The sequence below is a fragment of the Octopus bimaculoides genome, chromosome 28, assembly GCF_001194135.2.
Source record: "Octopus bimaculoides isolate UCB-OBI-ISO-001 chromosome 28, ASM119413v2, whole genome shotgun sequence".
NCBI lineage: Eukaryota > Metazoa > Mollusca > Cephalopoda > Octopoda > Octopodidae > Octopus > Octopus bimaculoides.
This window is the reverse complement of record NC_069008.1, coordinates 2,817,648-2,818,110: the sequence shown is the minus strand read 5'-3', so window position 1 is coordinate 2,818,110 and position 463 is coordinate 2,817,648. Positions and strand designations below refer to the sequence as shown.

Here is a 463-nt window from a genome sequence, read left to right as displayed (position 1 = left end):
TATATATATATATATATATATATATATATATATATATATATCTTATCATTTACTTGTTTTAGTCATTAGACTGTGGCCATGCTAGAGCACTGCCTTGAATTTTTAGTCGAATGAATCAAGCCAAATGGTTATTTTTCTTTCTAAGCCTAATTCTTATTCTATTAGTTCTTTTTCTGAACTGCTAAGTCATGTGGAAATAAACACACCAGCACTGGTTGTCAATACACACACATATATACAATGGGCTTTTTTCAGTTTCCATCTACCAAATCTACCTAAAAGGCTTTGGTCAGCCCAAGGCTACAGTAGAAGACACTTGCCCAAGGTGCCACTCAGTGGGACCGAACCCAGAACCATGTGATTGAGAAGCAAGCTTTTTACCACACAACCACACTTGCATCTACACCCATGTCTGAGGAATACTCGACCAGTTACACTTTGAATTAGTAAGTAGGTAGTTCAG

General features: G+C 36.5%; 1 protein-coding gene across 1 annotated transcript in view; it reads left to right on the top strand.

Annotated features, from left to right (window-relative positions):
- The window catches only part of LOC106882921 (receptor-type tyrosine-protein phosphatase kappa), a 10,272-nt gene that overhangs the window by 5,126 nt on the left and 4,683 nt on the right, over nt 1–463 (top strand). The window lies entirely within an intron of this gene.